The following is a 21,594-nucleotide window of genomic DNA, read 5'->3' on the forward strand; positions in this document are numbered from 1 at the left end:
TGCGCTATAGTCACCCTATTCGTTCGTACGTTCGGCTGTTGCATTGGACTACGCACATGAAATTTTGGTAGAATGTTATTGTAATTGTTTAGCTACATTCTTAACTTTTGATTACCGCACATCTCCTGCGCCGAAAGAAAACATAACTGCGGAGATGTTTCGCGGTATCGAATATTGCTCAGTCTCAGCAGAAAACACAACGAGAGACACCGAATCGGCGAATTCTGAGAGCGGAAGGGAGAGAAGTAGGTAGTGGTAATAAGTCGATGTCCTTTTCATTTTATAGCACTCGCAGCTCAGCTGCGGTGCTGTTTCGATGGAGGAGTATGCAACTCCGCTGCTTCTGCATACACACTTAGATTTTTTACAGGAGTTAGTATTTTTACTGGATTTTTGGATTACTGACTCGGTTAAAATTCAAATGACTGTTATTCGTAAAGATTGGATAAAATCGATTTTTTTTTATTTTTCATCATTACACGGGGTTAACAGATGTTAGTCTGTAAATTTTGGTAACACAGATTTTCAAAGCCTTCAGATAACTGTTCAAAGTCCCAGATTATTTATAACGGAATCATGAACAAAAAACCAAAGACCACTATGACAAACGTGATCGTGAACTTCGAGTTTTCTAGGGAGTTGATCTAGAGCACTATTGTGATTTTAGGCGCTAAATTGTCATCACAGTTTTGTCATTGGAAAATGTTTTGTAGAACAACTAAATAAACAGAAATGAAAATTTTCAACTTAAAAACACTAAAATGCATGAAATTTCACCAGTTTTTTGGTACTTTCAACATACTTTTCAATGTTAATGTATGATAATTAACATTAATCGAGTTCTTTTCCAAAGAGCATTGATAGCTAAGACTTTAATCTTTCATTTGGTATGTTGAAATCAGAAAACCACATTAAGATTAAAAAAATATAGCTGACCAAAGTTGGCAATACAAAAAAACATAAAATGTTGAATAACTCACTTAGCAGTCATTTCCGACCCTATGTTTCATGGCGATTTTTTCATAACTTTAGGAGCCCTATCTACCTTAAAAATATGTAAAACCCGGAACCAAACACCCTGTATATACAGCAATTCCATAGAAAAAATTTATAGTGAGTCTCAGAATTTCATGAAAATTGGCATAGTTCTTCCTTATCAAAAACTATTAGACTCGTATTTTTTTATTCCGCCATTAGGGTGACCATTTCGTGTTGGTCGTGGGTGGTCCGAAAAATCTTTTTTTTTTCAAAAATGCCTTTTTTCAATTTATAACTTCTGAACTTCTTGACCGATTTTTACGAATGACTCTTCAAATGAAAGATGTTTTAATGTAGTTTTAAGAAAAATTATGAAACAACTCAGAGATATTTGATTTTGTAGGAAAAAATTACGTTACAAATGCTTTTTCTTGATTTTTAGTGCGAGGGTCTTCAACAACTTCTTATTTTAGTATTTTTAATTGAAAGATCATTTAATTTTACTTAACATATCAAAAAATTAGCGATGTCGGAGAAGCAGTTTTGGAGATACATTTTTTTTAATGAAAAATCGTTGTACCGCAATATATACACCACACGTGCATGGAAACGATGAAGACGCAAGGTAGTTCACAATGCGTCTCTATGGAGTCACAGCACAGCAGCTATAGAGGGATTCCATCCAGAATTGACCACTTTGTCAAGCAGTTTTGGCGTGACTTTCTACCAGCGATTTCACAAAACTGGACCAACTAATTTCTATTTTTTTATGAAACGCACAAATGTTAACATGAAGCTTTAGTGTGATGATTTATTAGCTAGAGAATGATCTTTAGAAGAGAGTAGGTGGATAGTTAGAGTACGGCAGTATGACAATTGAATAGAAGTTGAAAATGAGCGAAGGGCCATTAATGCGACAGTTTTTAAAGATAAACGCACATTTTTGCCTAACCCGTACGATGTACGCGGAGACTTGAAGTATGTCTTCAAGTCTACAGGCAAAAATGTGCGTCCCTCTTTTTGCTCATAAACTGACTGCGGCTGTGGAATAGTTCTAGCGACGTTTTCATCACTACCTAAAGCCCCACGTTGCGAGAGCATTTCCAGTCGATGGTGTGTTATAATGCAGTTCTTCTTTACCCAACTATTTGTGTTGCTCCTCTCGTCATGACCAACGTGATCATCTCAGAGAGAAAGCAGTAGGGTGGTTGTTGCGTGCTGTACCATCATCAGCATTGTTGACGGCTACTCCCGCCTTGAGTTGTTACATTCAAAGTGTTTTTATGTTACTTCATACGCGAAGTTAACGATTTTCAGAGTTGGTTGGAAATGCTAACATGAAGCTTTAGTGTGATGATTTATTAGCTAGAGAATGATCTTTAGAAGAGGGTAGGTGGATAGTTCCGTTAGAGTACGGCAGTATGAAAATTGAATAGAAGTTGAAAATGGTTGGGTAACGAAGAACGCACCATTCATAACATATAAAAACATGCCAATCAAAAGTTCATCAAATAAAAATACATCCAACGAAAAGGTTTATGTACAAATTATTATTATTAAAGACGATCGAAAGTAATAAATGAAAGATGCAAATAAAAACGCATGGGTATTTCAATTATTTATCTTATTTATCTTATAAGTTTAAAACCAATTTTCCAATAGTCTATTCGTGGAAGGGTAAGTTGAAGGTAAGTACATGCATATCTTGCAAAACTTATCTTATTTGATGGACAATCACGTATAACTTACGAAAAGGGCATATTTTCTACAAAAAAATGATTATGATGAAAGTAAATTTGAAATATCTCAAAAACGGTTACATTTAGGAAGTTTATCGATATGAGTTTGAAATGATTTTTATAATCATATACTGACATCAAACAGAACATTTTGCCGTAAATAATGAAAGTTTTAAAAATGCCTTAAAAGTTACTCTTGGAAAAACTTTTTTATTAAAAGTTTGTCCATCCTGGAGTTGTTTTCAAAACTTCTGCTTTCTATTCAAGTTTTTATTAAAAAAAATATTAAAAAAAATCAAAAATACGTTTTGTTATTTGAATTTTGAGGTTTATGTTTTTTTTTTGTAAAAAAACGAAAAAAAAAACATTCCGTGTTTTTTATAAAGCCTTATTAGTTTCCTACAACTCCTTCTTAGTAAATTTTTTTCTACAACCAACTGTTTTCGAACTACATTTTTTTTTTAGTATGTGTGCAAAAACACATAGGCCCTTTTCAAAAATTACCCTTGAGTCAAAAGGGTCTCCTCTCCTGCGAAAAATACTTGGTCTATCATACTGAAAATATGTGCCAAGTATCATCCAGATCGAAGATAGTCAAGTTTGGTGACTGACCGATTTGGCGTGGAATTGGTCTATAGTAACTAACGAAATCTATGAGTAACTTACAAGCTGGGTGCAACATTCAGTTCTACCTGTAAGCCACGTAGACAAAGTTTTAAACATTGCAGATCCCTATACTAAAATTTTAAAGCGTTTCGTTTCAATACTCCTCCCATAGGGCCCTTTCCATGACAAGTTGCGAAAAAATTCCACACGGCAGCAATGCCAAAATCTTTTTGCATGTTTCATCAGTACCTACGAGTCCAAGCTGTAACTCATAGGTATATCACTCGTTCGTAGGCAATGACTTTTACATCAGCTCCAGTCCAATAGGCTTCGTGGTGTTAGTGACATTTGGAAATGTTTGGTGGTGTTTGTATTTATTCGCGATGTTCATCTATTTACCTGAAACAGCTGTTTGTAGTGACGTCATTGCTTACGAACGAGTGATATACTTATGAGTTACAGCTAAGACTCGTAGGTATATCACTCACTCGTAGGTACGATATAATGCTTCACATAAAACAAGAAATGTTATGAAAGAAATGATCAGTTAGAAAACAAAGTTTCCTACTAGAACAGTTGAATCGAAGAATATCTAAAAATGAAACGTAAATGTTCAATGTGTGGTGTTTGGATGTTGAGTTCATGTGCCAGAAAAATCACCAATAAATTGTACGATTATGCAGTGGAAAAAAAGATTAAAATAGATGAGAGTAGCTCCTTCATTTGTCAACGTTGCTACCACAAACTATATGAACCCAATGATGCCGTGACCGAAGAAGCCGTCGCAAGGACCATCCAGAATCGCTGCCTCAGGCACGTTCTTCTTTAAATTTCAATTCTTTTCTTCAAACGAATAACTTAAACTCTTCTTTTTTTGCAATCATTTTTCAGAGTCCATCGAAGCAACCAGTATCGATTGCCGTTGCGGGACCGTCCAGAATGGTTTGTTTTCCCTGCCAAGGTAAATAATAAAAAATAAAACATTTGTATGTATTTTTTTCTAATAATCAATCATTATTTATATTTATTTTCAGAGTCAGTGGAAACAACCAGTTCTGAATCGATCCTACAACGCACCTTTGTCGGACGAAAATGAATTCCTTATACAACTTAAGGATAAATATAAAGAAACAAGAGACAGCAATGAGCTATACAGGATTTTAACCACACTTCCCAAAAGTTGGTCTACATATAGAATTATGAAGGAGTTCAATGTTTCCCAACATATGGCCAACCAAGCAAAAGCACTGCAGCAAGAGAAAAGAATAATGTCGGTGCCTGTAAAGAGGTTAAGCAGAGCTTCATTAGGAGAACAAACAATAATGCTTGTTCGTGATTTTTACAATAGTGACGATATAAGTCGTGTTTGTCCGGGGAAAAGAGATTATATCTAAAACCGATGAAGGCGAAATCTACGTATGTACAAAGAAGATTAGTTTTGTGTAACTTGCAGGAGGCGTACTCCATCTTTAAAAATACATATCCTGATTTTAAAATAGGATTTTCTATGTTCGCCAGTAACCGTCCGAAACACTGCCTTTTGGCAGGGACAAGTGGTACGCATACCGTATGCGTTTGTATATATCATCAGAACGTTAAACTTATTTTTAAAACACTACAAAGCAGACAATGACTCCCAGATGGTGTTGATTCCTAACACGATTTGTTTACACAAATAATTTGTCAAAATCCAAGTGAACAATGCTGGCTGCAGTGTTGCGAAAATTGTTCAGGAACGCAAATTTTGGCCACAGAACTAATGACTATTCTTAGTAACGGACATGTTGAATCAATACAATTCAAACAATGGCGTAAAGTAGAGAGATGCATTATGGACTTAGTTGAAATGGGTACACAGGAATTTATTGATACTTCTTTAGAAAAATTATTTAATAGCCGCATAACTTTATAGCTGAACAACAGGCAAATTACTTGAAACACGTCAAGAGCAATTTGAAAGTTACAGAATGCATCATAATCTGTGATTTTTCGAAAAATTATTCTTTCGTTGTGCAGGATGCAGTTCAAGGCTTTCATTGGCCGAACGCCCAATGTACTATTCACCCTTGTGCTATTTATTTTAAAGACGAAGAATCCAACGATTTGAAATTTACTTGTTTTATTGCAATTGCTGATTTCACTAATCATGTCGTTTATTTCTTACGCATTGTCTAGCGTTCATAAAATGTAAATTGTCAGGTTTACAACAGATTTACTTTTTCTCAGATGGATCAGGAAGCCAATATAAAAATAAGATGACAACTTTTAATTTATGCAACATGCAAAAAGATTTTGGCATTGCTGCCGAGTGGAATTTTTTCGCAACTTGTCATGGAACGGGCCCTTGTGATGCTTTGGGAGGAGTATTGAAACGAAACGTTGCGAAAGCGAGTTTGCAAGGCCACCATATAACAACGACCGAAGAACTTTATTCATGGGCTATTTCTAAGCCATAACAGAGTTATGGATTAAGGTCACTAGGCCTAATGCTATCTGACTGAATGGGTCATAAGACAAACTTGTAAAGATTGAGAGATTGAATTAAAAAAATGTTTTATAGAAAATGAACTTGATACAAATCAGATTTAAAGAAAATTGAGTAGTCTTGAGTATAACTTTTCTTCAAAATTTATGACTAATAACAATTTTCGTTCCTAGATTAAAAAAAAATTAAAACGAGTGTCGTTTGTTCGATTTGCGCTCTATCGTTGCGTCCGTGTTTGGGATACTTTGTTACATGCCTGAATTTTGATTTTTTTTAATATGTTGTTTAATGTTAACCCTTAGTATAGAAATTAAAGACTGGCTGTGAATTCGAAGAAAATGCTCCAAGGGGTTTTTGAAGAATATTTCGAAAGATTTCTGATAAGACTAGAGTTAAAAGAAAATTTGAGAACATTTTCAAAGGAATTGAATTCTCAGAATAAGTAGAAGGGGTTTCAAGGAAATTTCAAAGAGAATGCAACCCAAATGATGGTTGCTTTTTTAATCCAGCATTGGGGCTACATTGCAGCCTGTTGATGTTGACAAACAAAAATATAAATAAATCAAGTAGATCACCCATCTTGCCCGTGACTCATTTTACCGCACCTTACCATACACAGTTCAAGTGAATTGATACAATTCATGTACAATCTAGTGGTCAGCGGTCAGGTGAATGCGAATTGTAAATGCACATCGATGAATTTTCTAATCGATCTGTTCCCAATTTAAGTAAATTGAACGGCCGGGCAGAGATTAATGATGCACCGAATATTCGGCCATACTATTCCACCGAATATTGCTTGACTAAATTTAACTTCAAAGTTTTCGGGTTCTTCCTTGCTGACAAACGGCTGAATACTATATAAAATTGGCTTATAAATATAAAATATCTGGCCGAATCAATATCAATCGAGAGAAATATCGTTGCCATCAAAATTAGTGCAGTGAAACTCAAAATAAAAAATATAGGTTGAAAATATATTATATTATATATATATTATATATATTTTTTGTTATGTGCATAAAAATCGGAGCATATTAAAAAAGGAACTAAGCAAAGGTAAAGTAAGTTTTAATGAAAAAGTACCATTGAATCTAAACCAAAAAGCAGCATTTAAAACTTTTATGTTTGTCATAGATACGTACCTGTCTTACAAGACTTCGTTTTGTGTAATACTGATTCAATGGTATACTGATTTGTAATGTAGTCTATAGGTGCAGAATATATATCCGAGTCAAGAGGAACGTTGTAAAAATCTAATATTTTGTTGTCATCCAAAGCATCATGCGACATAGCTTGAGTAATGAATATTGAATCGTCAACTTTTTTCGTTGTCGAATCACTTAATGAATTATGAGAGCTGGATAGTCGCTTGTGCAATGTGCTGGAATTCCGCTGCATCGTAGATACATTACTTTTGCTGGAAAGACTCCATAACAACTGTTGAGATCCCTTGCCTAAGCTCCATGTATTAGTTTTTATTGAGCATTCTTTTTCGTGGGAAAATGCATAATCACTTTTATTGGCTGACTGCCTTCCGCAGCAGCTAGAATCGCTTCCAGTTGTATGGCTATTCATCTTATTATTCTTAAGCCCGGAGGAACGAATTCAAACTAAAAGACTAATAGTACTTCCGTCATAAGTTCCTTGGTAATATGAGCCCAATCAACATTGTGCACTGCAAGAGAAGAAAATATGTATTACTGCATTACCAATACTCGTATGTGGATTGTTTTCTTCAAGAAACACTATATTGGATATATCACTTTCTTTTGTTAATTAATTATAGCTTAATTACTGCTTTGTTAGAAGAAATTGGATATATTCCAACTAAAAGCAATTTACTGTTAAAATATGGTGCTAAAAAGTTATCGAATTCGATTGATAAATAAATAAATTCGATTAATAAATAATAACCAAAAAATCAGAAGAGAAGTACCTACCATGATTTTCATTGTTATGAACGGTGAATTTCGTTATGATTTCATGGTAATCTACCAGAATGTCCAATGTTTTGAATGGTTACAAAGACAATGAAAATCATTGTATTTTTATTGTTTTTTTTTACCGGGACTATACAATCTCGAAAAAATTTTAATGAGATTTTTAGCCGTGAGATCCCGAGATATTGAGCTTCATTTGATTTTTAGCTCCAAAGGAGATTGGGCAAAAATATATAGAGACTGGTCCAAGAATATACATCAATGACTGATATCTCATTCGCAAGGAATCATTGAGACAAGAAAAAGTTGGTATGGGGTCAAAAAGAAAAACAATACTCAAGGTGTAATGTTGGCAATTGGCCATTTTTGCACATTTTGCTATTTAATCATCTTTTCTTTTTTGCATTTGGTGTGTGTGTGTGTGTTTTTTTTTATAGTAAACAAGAAGCCTGGCCTGACACGGAATGAAGTTGACACGGTGTGGTATCCACTAGTTGCCTAGTGCAGCTCCACTAAAACCCATTCCTTACTCTCTTCTCTGCCTGGATCCCCCCGGGACCACTGTGAAGCGACTACTTCGGGGGGTGGCTGTGCTCTGGCGTTGCTGGATCGCTGCTCTTCTCCCATTTACGCTGCAGCTCCGACATGATCTGCGTGACTTCACTGCTGACGGCATTCCAACTTTTCAATGTCCAGGTGCCCTCCTCTTGACACATTTCAAAGACGGCATTCTCCACGTTAGGAACGGGCATCTCCCTTCACACTGCCTCGAACCTTGGACATTCCAAGACCACATGCTCCGGCGTTTCATCGACGTTGCCACACTCCGGACAGAGAGGTGACGCTGCGTGTCCGAACCGATGCAGGTATTTCCTGAAGCAGCCGTGGCCAGACAGGAACTGCGTTAGATGGAAGTTGACTTCTCCGTGTTTTCTGTTCACCCAGGTCGAAATAATCGGTATTAGTCTATGTGTCCATATACCGTTCTCCGTCGTGTTCCACTCCTGTTGCCACTTAGCCAATGACTCCACTCTCACAACTTTCCCTACTCTTCCGGCTTCTCTCCGCCTAAAGCACTCGCTGTCCTCCACCAGGGTGATGCCAATAGGGATCATACGTGCGATAACGCAGACTGCTTCCGACGAGATGGTTCTGTATGACGCTCGCATGACCATGAGCCGGAACGTACTGCTCAGTTCTATTTGGTTGTGTGTGTGTCTGTGTGCGTGTGCGCGTGTGTGTGTGTGTGTGTGTGTGTGTGTGTATGTGTATGTGTATATGTGTGTGTGTGTGTGTGTGTGTGTGTGTGTGTGTGTGTGTGTGTGTGTGTGTGTGTGTGTGTGTGTGTGTGTGTGTGTGTGTGTGTGTGTGTGTGTGTGTGTGTGTGTGTGTGTGTGTGTGTGTGTGTGTGTGTGTGTGTGTGTGTGTGAGTGCGTGTGAGTGCGTGTTTGTCACCTGTAGCCTTTAACATCACGGCACTCCCTTACAGCGGTGGTTTTCAAATGCTCCGTGGCTCCGAGTTACAAGCTCGCTGATCTCACATACGCTTGTAGGTAAACCACTAATCTCTTTAGTTGGGTCTCTCGGGGTACTCAATAAAGAAAGCGGGCTTAGCGCCTACTAAGTAACATTAACGCTACGTATCAACGGAATGTTACAAGTACACAAGTTTGAGTGCCAAATAATGAATATTGAATAAAAGTATCGGAATTGATGATTATTAGAGAATTCTATAAACAATTTAATTTAAAATTCATAATAGTAATGCCAACTATCTTTGAAATATTTATTTGTTCTGTAGATACTTCGTTGAGCATTCACTTAGAATAAATTCAATTGATTTCCCGTGCAACACAGAAATCATGTTTTGCCTACTTTGTAACTTTTTGGTACTGTTCGGAGATGGAGTTGCACCTAATGAGTTAGTACATCCGTTTATATTTTTGAGATGACTGCCTCAATCAGCATAAGATTTTTTAGAGTTGTATGGATTAAGTGTTAGCTTAGCTTAGCTTAGACTGACTGCACATAACAATGGTTGCTACTCCGTGATTGATCACAATCAGTGCAATGGTACAATCACAGACAAACAGACGTAACTCTTCATCGTGTATCTTCGTTCATGCATTTAACGGTTGATTTGAATATTATCAGTTCCGCGAACTACTCGCCGCAGCGCTGGCATCAGATCACTTTGACGTTTCTATATATTCTATAGAACTTTTATGCAATATTGTTTACGAGTTAGCGAGCAAGCTTGTTTTCCGCGAGAAGCCAGATAGATGTCGTTACTGAAATTATATGTTTTGAGATACTATGTTTTCAAGAACAAGGTTTTCAAAGAGTTACGTCTGTTTGTCTGTGGTACAATGAATCAACTGAATGGGGCTGGGAGTGACCGTCCATTCTCATTGTGCAAGTTTCAGTGACTCCATATTTTGTAAATCAATAACGACGCCGCCCAAGCAACATTGCTAGTTCTATCGAGGTTTTAAAGCATTCTTCAAGCCTAAATCAAATGAAATAGCAAAACTCTGCAAAGGTAAAACAATTTAAAAACATATGATGATATTCAATTTATTCTCTGGGTAATCCAAATTCTGAAAACCATAGATCATATTATATTATAATAAAATAAAATGTAAATAACAATGATTTGCTATTTTATACACCTTCTGGTCCTTCAGGATCTGCAGGACAACTATTTTCTGTAAATGAAAATAATAGTTATAATGATATAATAAGATTTTAAATATGTGAAATAAAAATAATTTACTAGTCATGCATTATATAAAATATAATGAATGTTAAGCAAACAAGTATTACAAAATACAAATAAGCTCGATTTTAGTTAACCTCAGTACATTTAACTGATTTCAACTTTTGATATTTTAATGGAATTGAAACAAACACTTTATTATGCACCATGGAATGGTTTAACGCAATATGGAATGCTTTTAAAAATATTTGTAAACTTGAATAATTAATCAATAGTCAGAGAAATCGAGGTTATTTGGACATTTAACAGTTTTCATGCACTTTTTATCATGCATAACAATGTTTTTGTATTTTCCTGAACGAAGGTTGCAAAAAAGTGAACCATTATAATATTATTCTAAAAATGTTCCATCATCGAAGAGCTGAAAATAAAGTTAAAGATGTAAATCAGTAAATCCAGCCTAAACGGAGGACTCGCAAACATAATAAGGTCCCTCATCACTCATATTCCGAATCTGATTAAATAAGTATTTACAAGTATACAAATAAATATATCAACAAGTAATGTAATTTTCTCTCCGGGAAAGGAAAAATAAAATGGTTGATTGCTCTGTCATATAAACGTTAAACATACATTTGAGAAAATTAAACAATTTTACGTTGCTTTTTCCAGTTGTGTTTTGATCCTGTTTTAAATATTTATCATTGAATATATAATAATAATATAATAGGACCTGGAATTGATTCAAACTCAAACTGCACGGTGGTGTCCTTTACACAAGAATAAGCCTCTACTACCGATGATCTTTTAAACCTGGAGACAAAAAAGCTAAGAAAAAGCGCTTATGCCTTCATTAAGATTCCCTTGAATTGGTCGCGTCGCGTCCACTCCGACTGCGGCCTAAGACGGGAACAGAATCCATAAAACATACACATTTTTGAACTACCGTGCCCCTTACTTCACGCTTGACGCTTTACCAGCCAGCGTACAAATATTGCAAATCTTTTAAGCTATCTCGACCGAACTCTATTGCGTTTTAAAACGACTGTTTACTCCTTCATATTTCGTCGGCAAAACCACAAAACCCCATAATCAAACACAACCCGCCGTGACTACCGTCAGTCTTCAACCACGGCTCTCATGATCATGTTAAGGACACACCTAACAACACAACAAAAACTAATCCGTCAAGTGCCAAGCTTGCATGTTCGATCGCGACATTTATTTTCTAAACGAGTCATGCTTCAACATGAGAAAACAAAATCATAATGGATTATTCGTAGACACCTAACCGTAAAAATCCCGAGGAACATGCTTCATGCGATCGAGGTCATCCCTCTGACAAATGGGAACGATAAAAATAAATCTCGATTGCTCCCCCGAAGGGACGCATCCGCTCCCGCAAACAATGCATCCGATCCCCAATCCGACGCAATCGGCGACCAACGCGTCTGCCCGCAAAAGCAACAACGCCCAAATCTCAAAGCTCTCCGGACGTCCCCTCGAAAATGCAATCGAGAAATGTATAAGAACAATCTTCAACTGGAACGTACTCACCAAATCAATATATCCGGGAGCACATTCCCAATGCTTATTTTTCTCTCGCAAACCCGTCATGGTCAAACGGCAAAAAAAGGGAACTCAGTGAACACTTTTGTGATACGGAATTTTCACAGAAAACATAATGAATCACGTTTTCTTTCTCGATTCTAAAATTTCCCGGAAAGCGAGAAAACCACCAGTCACACACGTATAACCGTCCGGGAGGACTCTGCCACTCTGGCCAGCGCTAATCCAGCAAATGCAGCCGAAAACTATGAAAGCGAACGCACGCACAAAACAGAGAACAAACTTAAAACACAACCGTATCCAAAGGGGTAAGAAACTGCACTCTAGAGTTGTATCAACCGGTGAAAACTGACGATTTTAAATTGGCTCACTACATACTTGACTAGCCTATTGGTCCCAAGCAAATAGATTAACATACCTTATTGTAGACGAAATTCTAGTACTACACTATGTTTGTTTTGATTCGCTATGAAAGTTTGACAGATAAAATGAGGGGTTAGTGGATTTTCCTATGTTTCGAGGGGTGAATCGATTAGCTTGGGACCGAATAGAGTACCAGAGCTGAGCCAAAAAGTTGAGCTCGTTTCTTCGGGACCTTCTGGTCTTAGAGTTACCTCTATGGTTGAATGGATTAAGTTTTATGGAAAAAATATTTGGCCCTTATTACGGGTGTCATATGACGGGGAAAATGAAGGGAAGTGACGCTGAAGTAATTCCTGGGCAAATTGAATAGGAAATCACATCACCGTGAGTGACAAGTTATGATTTCACTTCGTTTTCACCGTGATACGGGCTTTTGTTTTGGCCATGAATTGAGTGCAATATCACCCTGATATTGCACCCAATTCATGGTCAAATTAAAAGCCCTTATCACGGTGAAAACGAAGTAAAATCATAACTTGTTAATGAATAAACCTAGAACGTCTTTTCGTATGCGTCTGTAATGGAAAATTCGCATAGCAGGTGTTTACGAAAAGACATTATCGACTTTTTGATTGACAACCATTGTCAATATCATTCAATCTCACACAAACCAGATTTGTGCATTTATATTATCGCTAGAGTTGGAAACCGAAAGACCCACTCGCGACAATCGATTTTACTCTCGTGGTGTACGTTAAAGATAACGTCGCATCTAGTGCGAACTATACACAGATAAAAATTCTGCTTTTTAATAGTGATGTAAACATTAATTCACGTAAACTTGTATTTCATTTCACGCATCCGAGCAACTTGTAAACAATGTTGTTTACAACAATGCGCTTTTGTATACAATATTTGCTACATTACATGAAATGTCTCTGAACTTTACATGATATATAATATATAAGTTTATATGATATGTGACGCTCCATTTATGTGCATCTTACTGAACAGAAATTTACACTACTTTTTCGAACTGTGTAGCATATCATTTACCGAATACAGCACACTAGTTGCCACGTTATGTTTAAGTACAGAACGAGAGTAAAATCGATTGTCGCGAGTGGGTCATTTCGGTTTCCAAGTCTAAGCGACAATAAATATAATGCAAGAGATTGGCGAGTATTCACGGCAGCAAATACATCTAATCGCTGTATTTTTACTAACTGCCACAACTAAAAAAGATGTCGTATTCCGTCTGGAATCAAGAAGTTTTTGCTAATCCAGCATTTACTACTATATTCCACAAAATTCCAGAGTGTGCCAGGAGCATTTACGAGGAAACGAATGGGAAGAGTTATTGGATTCTACCAACCTAATCCACGATTTCAACGGCACCCATAAAAAATAAATGTTTGATATGTTTAGAGCTGCAGCAAAAGGGATTAGATTTCGAAAACTTGATGGAAATGGATGATAATGAACTTTATTATTTAGTAGGATTTGAAAGACAACAATTCGAACAAATTCTTGAGCAAATTCCTTCCTTTACAAACAAATGTGACACTCCAGGTACGGCTTTGGGAATATATCTTGTAAAGTTGCGTAGTGGTGCATCAAACGAAAATCTAAGTGCATTGTTTAAAATGAGCCGACGGACACTTGAACGACTCCTCAACAAAGCCAGAGAATGTTCATTACTGGAATTTGTACCCAGCGTTTAGGATTTGATCATATTGACCGAGAAGGCGTGGTAAGAAGAAATCTCATGATCCCAGACGCAATACCGTGCCAGCACCATATTTGACGGGTCCCTAATCATGACGCACTCGTCTAATTTTCATCGCATCTCGATTTTGACAAGATATTTTTCTAAACTTTGTTACACCATCATCCCTAGAGCACAGGAACTAATATTTGCAGAAGTAAAATTTCAAAAATAATGATTGAAAATAGTCGAACATTATTGAGTGCGTCGATTTAGGAACCGCTTCGAATATGGTGCCTCCACGGTACACGGAAACATGGATGTTACACTGTAAATGCGAAAAGCAATCGTCATCTGCGATGGCACGTACGTATATATTCAAAAAAGCAGCAACTTACCTCTCCAAATTACAAATGCTAGCTGATACATGAAACGAAACATACCTCTGCATGCTGGTGTCATTCATTTTCATGAGTGAGCTTTCATTTGCGAGAAATTGACGACTAAAGCCATTGTTTACAAATGCAATTACGCCCCTTTGAAATGTTGGCACTGAATTGTTTGCTGTGATGGATACAAAAGGTAGAGAACTACTTCGGCCTAATCGCCCATTTTGGACCTATCGAGCAGAAAACTTCAAATAAATCCATGATTTCAGAGTTAACAAGTCAATTATGCGTTTGGTACGATACTTTAGTTAGTAAGCTGCGGAACGAAGTCAATGAGAACGCGTGATATGAAGGTTTGCGCCCATTATTCCCAAAAACAAAAGAAGCGCTCCGACCGAATCAATTTTTATCTTCATCCGATAGGCCGAAGTGAATTCATTTGCGTTTCAATGGCGTTTCAATGCGTTAGGCCGAGTTTAGAATCCGTTGGCCGAGTTTGGCGTCAAGAAGCAGTGTTAGAATTTTGACAATATCTCAACGATTCGTTCCTTTTTATCAAATCTTACGGTACGTACAGAAAGGTAAATAAATTTGGAAGCCATCAGTAATAATAACATTCCGTTTGGTGCTAAACTGCGCTAGATTAAGAAAAACTAAGTTGTGCTTAATAGGCCGAAAATGGGGTAGTTAACCCTAATTGAAGTATGCAGCTACAACGTCTTATGCAACAATTTGGAAAAATATGTTGCACAGTGATGAAGGAGTTCTGAATTGGTTTCTTAGGCTAGGTGATGTTTTTATTTTGGACAGAGGATTTCGGGACGCTATGAAAGAACTGAGTTTATTCGGCAATGAAGTAGTGATTCCACATTCCAAAAGCCGGAATCAAGACCAACTGACAAAGGAGCAGTTGGTTACCATCTGTCGATGGGTGATTGAGGTAGTTAACGGACGATTCAAGCGAGATTTCAAGTTGTTCCGTCAAATTATTTCAATGTGACTATGTGGCATATGTTTGAAGATTTCAGAGTGGCAGCAACCTACATAAATGCGTTCCATCCACCTGTTGTGAATAACGCACGGGCAACGACTGGTGATACGGCACGTCATGCAACAATGACTGTCCCTACAATCATTAAATAAACGTGTTTTGGTATGCGTACGAAAGACATTTTCCTACAAAACAGTAAATTACTAATTACATACCTTAAAAATGGGCCTGAATTGTATGAATAAGATCTGGATACATATTTCAATACTTTTCCACGAAAATATTGCCAATTCATTCACGCATTGGTAATATTTGCATTAAAAAGTACGATCAGCCGATTTTGTTCTGCTCTGGTCATGTAATTTAAATAACTGTTTTCACTAGCTGTCACTTTTCAGAACCACACTAAAAACAACTACGACACGTGCTTCTACAAGCACTTTCAAGTTAATTCACTTTTAAAGACGATATTTACTTAAATAACATCATTTGCATCGTTAAAAACGCGAGCCGCGAATAATTTAGCAAGCTGAAACTGTTTTGTTTACCTTTTTTCTACACACCGCATTAAGAAGGTGTGTGTACGAATCATCTATCATCGTATCCAGTGTTGTCGATTTAATTGAAGCAACGTGTGTAAAAACAATGCTTTTATTGCTTTTTAAGGTGCTTAAACTGTGTTCAATTTAAAAACCATCATTAAAAAATGTTTAAAACAATTTCTTATTTTGTTTCTCAAGACAAAAAATGAAAGTAAATGAACCTAGAGATCTTCTATAGAAAACATATGTGTCGTTATGGTTGCACTGCTCGAAGCCATCAGCTGATATGCAAAAGGCGGCAAAAGGATGATTCAAAAACAAAAACATACACGATAAGAAAACATATCCAGCGGCCAGTTCATTTTTGTCTACTTTTGACTTTGAGTATAATCATATTCATCTACTTTTGGGTACAACTAACTATTTTTGTGTAGAAGCGAATTGTCAATTCCACACCAATTGAACACAATCAAATGAAAACTCTTTGACCCACATTGCCTTCTTTTGGCTTCCTGCAATATAGTGCCAAGATTTGTGAAAATAAGTCACATTTGGATTTTTTTCTTACCGTGTACCTGGAGGTTTGAGCTCTGGAATCACTTTTGAACAGGTCGTATGTAAGCAAATTGTACAAAGGGTAATGTTGAATCAATTAACTACTATGATGACTTGACATGTTGGTCTTGGTGGCTAGGCGCATAATTATTTTCTATATAGGAAGGAGCGTCCTGGGAGGTGGTAGGTCGATAATATTGGCAAATTAATAGAAATGTAGTGATAGTCTCAATATTGGATGATAAAGAGATATCTTTATCTTTTAAAATTGACGAAGGTTGAAATTTACAGTAAGATGGACATAACTTACTCTTTACCTTTCTTATTTTTTTATCAACTGTTACACATTCGACATAATAATAACGAACTCTAGCACCCATGTTTACGGTATTTTCGGTAGTGTATGATGTACACTCACACCACTACAGCATCAATGATAATCAATTCACTGACCCATAGAAAGGAGAGAGAAAAAAGCAAAAAAGCTGACGTATCCTATCACCTTATGCTATGATGGTCATTCTTTCCTCGTACATACAATAAACAGTTCTTCAAACTGCCAATAACCAACAACCAACACCAACCTGACTTCTACCAAACCCCAACCCGATGTTGGCCCGACATTGACCCGACATAAACACATACTTGACCCGACATTTGGCCGACGTCGATCATAAATTGACCTTACATTGATCCGACATCGGGCCGACATGTCTATTCGGGATCATTTTTCTGGTTTATTCCATACTCCACTGCCGTATATCAATTGTATATAATGTTTCGTGACAGCCACTTGGGTAAGCTGAGGGATGTCGTCGGTTTGTGAAGGCTGTCATGACGACAGAAAGATTGAAACCCTGGTCATAAAGAAATGTATAACGGCGCCGGTGGTGTAGTGGTAAGCGTGATTACCTCTCACCCCAGCAGGCCTGGGTTCAATCCCAGTCGGCGCCGCCGGGATGTTCTGAGGCATAACATCTCTGATCACGCCTTCCTTCGGATGGGAAGTAAAGGCGTTGGTCCCCGGTTCATGAGTTGATGGGTCGATAGGTAGGGTCCAGGTGTGGGAGCTGCCTTCCTGGCACGTCGGTAGCATTGGTGCTCAGCACGGAAAACAAGATCGACGGAAAAAACAAACCAAAGGAAAAAAAAAAGTGAACCTAGACCAGGCCTGCCCAACCTATCAAAACTTGCTTTTTTTAAATGTCTGAATCTATTTTCAATGAACATGTTTCAAGCTGCATTTTGTTTCTTTCTCATTTATTATGGGCTGAAATTCATAATGTTGCATAAAATTGGACTAGAATGATGCCATTGCTGAGACCCAGAGACCATGTCCGGCCAGCGGGCAGTATATTGGGCAGCGCTGACCTAGACGATGAAATCCGCAGAAAAGATCGAACCATGCAAGAGAATCAACAACTTTCGTCGGATATAAATACAAGGATGAAATTCTTCGTGTTGGAGGACGTCTTGATCGATCTAAGCTGCCTTTTGAGTTGAAGAATTTAGTCGACAACATTAGCGTCACCCTAACCTCAATATACCTGTTCAACAACTCTCAAAACGTAAACAAATAAAAAAATATTGGTCCCATAGACTTCTCTGACGTTTGTGATATGCACAAGTATTAGTGCAGAACTCGGGGTAAATTATAAGTATTAGTGCAAGAAAACCTTTGAATTCACCCAAAGTTCTGCACTAATACTTGTGCAATTCATAAACGTCAGAGAAGTCCATTGAACACAAATCAGTGAAACTAGTAGACCCTGTGCCATTTCAAACTGATTTGAATGTAAACATGACCCTAAATACCGTTTTCAAAGTTATTGAACAGGTAAAAAGTGAGGTTACGTGACGCCACTGCCAGACAAGGGTCCACTGGCAAAACTATTCATTCGCACTCTGCACTCTGAGTTACTTGATTTTTCCTAGTTTTCACGGTAATTTCCTGATATACCTGGTTCGCTGTCCATACAGCTGAATTGATTTCAAATCAGGTCCAGATTATTTTCCCAAAATTTAAGCTTATTTGGATGCGATCTCATACTGCACTCTGCACTAGCTCGGCTTAATAAACCCGATTTAAAAAAAACACACACACATTTTTGTTGCCCTCCATTCCTAAACGCCAGGGCTGGAAGCGGTTAGTGCCCAAGACTTAGTGACCAAATAGTTTTGGAAATAGTTATTAAAAAGTGACTTATAGTCACCCGGAAAGTGACCAGAACAGCGAAAAATTTTAGTAGTAGTATTAGTGATGATTTTTATTTTGTATAAAGGGAAATACCAGAGAATCATGAGCTGTTCTTTTAAGGTTAATTGTTGTAATATTTAAACATGTCTTCTTAATGCTTTTGGAATTTTGGATTTCATTCGAGGAAATTACATTCGGGAAATGGCATTCGGGGAAATGGGGTATATGTTTGTATGGGATTCGGGGATATGGGGGCATTCAGAAAAATGGCGTTCGGGGAAATGTAGCACAATCATACCTAGTACTTTTGACCGGAGCTTTGTCGACATAGCTCTGGAGTTGTTGTACAAATGGTCGAAATTGACTCTTCAAATAATTAAAATTTAAACTAGGTAAGTAGAATTCAGGCTTAGTGGAGTAAACCCGTTTCACACACACCAAACCCAAAATCTGAGATGCAAATCCGCTTTAAATCCGCATAGTCCTAATCCGTAACAACCCTGCATTTATTTATTTTTCTGAAATGTGCATTACATATTTATTTTAACTGTGTTTGCATCGTTTCATGATCATGTCAACAGGTTTTGCTTAATCGTAGCAAATGTTCCCAATGTAGGTAACACTTTGTCGAACAGTTTAAAATTAATTACAACAACTCGAACTCCGCAATAAATATTTTGAGATTTCTTTTTTTTTTTTCTTTTCCTTTTGGTTTGTTTTTTCCGTCGATCTTGTTTTCCGTGCTGAGCACCAATGCTACCGACGTGCCAGGAAGGCAGCTCCCACACCTGGACCCTACCTATCGACCCATCAACTCATGAACCGGGGACCAACGGCTTTACTTCCCATCCGAAGGAAGGCGTGATCAGAGATGTTATGCCTCAGAACATCCCGATGGCGCCGACTGGGATTGAACCCAGGCCTGCTGGGGTGAGAGGTAATCACGCTTACCACTACACCACCGGCGCCGTTAGATTATTTCTTCTAGACATTGAATAAATTACTCACATTTTACATCAATTTGCATAAAATGAAACATGAAATAACCTTTGTATCATGTTTCTAGCACCAGATTCCTATTCAGGGAACCCATGTTAATTGACTTAGTAGTAAACTAATTTTAATAGCAAAAAAAACTTAATGAATAACATTTAAAATAGGAACACAACATACCTACCGTAGATAATTTTTTATATCAATTCAAACGTAAAAGCAGTAATACCAACAATCACTACGAAACTAACGATTTTAAATTGGCTCACCACTTTAGTAGCCTATTGGTCCCAAGCAAACGATTAACGTACCCTATTCTTGTCGAAATTCTAGTACTACGCAATGTTTGTTTTGATTCGCTAAGAAAGTTTGACAGATGAAATGAGGGGTTATTGGTTTTTCCTATGTTTCGAGGGGTGAATCGATTAGCTTGGGACCGAAGAGAGTACCAGAGCTGAGCCAAAAAGTTGAGCTCGTTTCTTCGGGACTTTCTGGTCTTAGAGTTACCTCTATGGCAATACCATAGAGGTAACTCTAAGACTAGAAGGTCCCGAAATAACAGTGCGTAGTACTAGAATTTCGACTAGAATGTGGTACGTTAATCGTTGGCTTGTGACCAATAGGCTAGTCAAGCAGTGAGCCAATTTAAAATCGTTAGTTTCGTATTGATTGTTGGTAATACAGAACATGTAAAATAATACTGCAAACGGTCATCCTAATCATAACTTATCAATCAAAAATTCAAATATTTTCGAAACTTAGAGAAGTTGTAATTGATCAAATTAAATAACAATTCAATGTTAGGAATGTAAAATGCAAGAAAAAATATAAATATATTAAACATTCAGGAAAAATCGTGCTTAATTAACTCTGAAACGATAGTTTGTTTTACTATTTATTAAGTAAATTAAAAATGCAACCAATATGTTACTAACAGGGCTATTTTAGGTATGCTTGCAGTTCATCGCTGCAGTCTGTTGTAATATTATTTAAGCTTAGCATTTTAACACTTTTGACAACATTGTTCGGTTTGATCTCGTTGCTATTTTCCACTGCTGTTCCATCGCTTGGAATATTAAAAGCTGGCCAATTGCCTATGCAAAGCTAAGACAATGATCTTTGGCTAAGTAACCTTTCTAGACACCCAAAAAACGCCACAGACGAGACACTGGGGGCATAAAATACATCTAGCAGTTTTCTTTTCTAACCCACAGTGTAATGTCGAAATTTGCACATAGTAGTAGACACCTTGTACTACCAAGTTTAGTGGAACGCTAGATCCGGGGAAGTCAAATGTATGTATCACAAAGAAGTATTCATGTTCCAGAGGTTTTCACATTTGCATATACTCACACTCAGCAACAGTACTTGTAAAAATACATGGGAAAAACTATTGGTGCGGAAAAATAAACATTTTTCACTGATATTAAGCAAATATTAAGTATGCCAGACGACGATGATTACAACAAAATTATCTTCCAAGTATTATTGGCAGTAAATCACTAGTATCTTTGCTGTAATTGACGATTATAGAAGTCTCTACTGAAGTTTTCCGAGTTTTTTATAAGTGAAAACAGGGAGTGACAGATTCGATGCGTCATTTGACATATACACATAACTGTTAAACTACTCAATTAGAGTTAACGAAAAAAAAACAGTGTTGTACTCAAAACTGTACACGGTGTTTCGCGAAAACCCATTAATGGGTATAAAAATACCCATTTCCGCTAAAAGTGCCCCTCTTCATTTAATGACGGTGTTTCGCGAAAACCCATTAATGGGTATAAAAATACCCATTTCCGCTAAACGTGCCCCTC

General features: G+C 37.1%; 1 long non-coding RNA gene and 1 pseudogene across 1 annotated transcript; one reads left to right on the forward strand and one right to left on the reverse strand.

Moving 5' to 3' along the window:
• The first annotated feature begins 4,214 nt into the window (after nucleotides 1–4,214).
• LOC135714884 (uncharacterized) lies at nucleotides 4,215–5,907 on the forward strand (annotated as a pseudogene).
• Nucleotides 5,908–6,953: 1,046 nt separating this feature from the next.
• On the reverse strand, nucleotides 6,954–21,370 carry LOC135714885 (uncharacterized). The gene is made up of 2 exons (XR_010518899.1): nucleotides 21,131–21,370; nucleotides 6,954–7,486 (listed from the first exon to the last, which is right to left on the reverse strand). It is a non-coding gene; the product is annotated as an uncharacterized LOC135714885 (long non-coding RNA).
• Between the last annotated feature and the right edge of the window lie 224 nt (nucleotides 21,371–21,594).

Source organism: Ochlerotatus camptorhynchus, unplaced genomic scaffold, assembly GCF_037179485.1.
Source record: "Ochlerotatus camptorhynchus isolate MF236.1 unplaced genomic scaffold, CSIRO-AGI_Acam_v1.1 ptg000753l, whole genome shotgun sequence".
Taxonomy (NCBI): domain Eukaryota; kingdom Metazoa; phylum Arthropoda; class Insecta; order Diptera; family Culicidae; genus Ochlerotatus; species Ochlerotatus camptorhynchus.